This window comes from Haplochromis burtoni, unplaced genomic scaffold, assembly GCF_018398535.1.
Source record: "Haplochromis burtoni strain Fernald_Lab_line unplaced genomic scaffold, NCSU_Asbu1 Contig_124, whole genome shotgun sequence".
Classification (NCBI taxonomy): domain Eukaryota; kingdom Metazoa; phylum Chordata; class Actinopteri; order Cichliformes; family Cichlidae; genus Haplochromis; species Haplochromis burtoni.
The window spans coordinates 1741913-1742799 of NW_024582485.1; the positions used below are offsets into that span (position 1 = coordinate 1741913).

General features: G+C 40.6%; 1 protein-coding gene across 1 annotated transcript in view; it reads right to left on the minus strand.

Annotated features, from left to right (window-relative positions):
- Positions 1-887, minus strand: part of LOC121815055 (macrophage mannose receptor 1-like) — a 3744-nt gene that overhangs the window by 1753 nt on the left and 1104 nt on the right. The gene's annotated exons all lie outside the window — the stretch shown is intronic.

Genomic DNA, 887 nt, shown 5'->3' on the forward strand with positions numbered 1-887 from the left:
ATAAAATTGATTTGATACTTTACTTAGGCCATCAAATTAAGATAGATTTTATGTTGTTGTTTCTGAAGATCTGGATGGATATTTTAATGTATTCTTTATTTCTATTTTTCAAGACTTGGAGATTTGCCTTTTTTAAAAAAACTGGCCCAACCCTTTTAGTTTTGTTAATATTGGCAATAGTGAGAAGTACTATGGTTGGATTCAAATGTATTTAATAGAGGGCATCTAATTAAGGTAAATGTCACGTTTTTAGTTGTTAGAATCTGATCAGCAATATTTTATTTTATTATTTGTTATTTTGTTTTTCAGTTTTCCCCCTGAGTGATTGCCACCTTAATGTGGTCAGGGGGGTTGCGTGCCTCAGTGACACTAAGAGCTAGACCTGCAGAAGCTAAGCCTTCACGGGGGACACCCAAGTTGGTCAGGTTTTAGGGTAGAGGTCTGACAAAGTGCAATCCAATTACATGACAAAAACAGTTATTCAGAGCACCCCACACAACCCTTACCCCTTTCTTGCCTCCGTTGCCACCATGTGCCCCCTTTACATTTCTGTCTGGAGGAGGAGAGGAGCTGCAGAAAGGTGTGTAAGCTCTGCTTCCTAGTCACAACTCTGGATAGTCATACTTTGGCGGGTTTAATAAATTTGTCCATATTTCTAGAAATGAGAGCTGCTCCATCCAAAGAGGGATGGATGCCGTCTCTCCTGACAAGACCAGGTTTCATCCAGAAGGTTTGCCAATTATCTATGTAGCCCACATCGTTTTTTGGACACCACTCAGACAGCCAGCAATTTAAGGAGAACATGTCACTCTTGGTCTGATTGGGGAGGGGACCAGAGAAAACTACAGAGCCCGACATTGTTTTGGCAAAGTTACACACCCATTCAA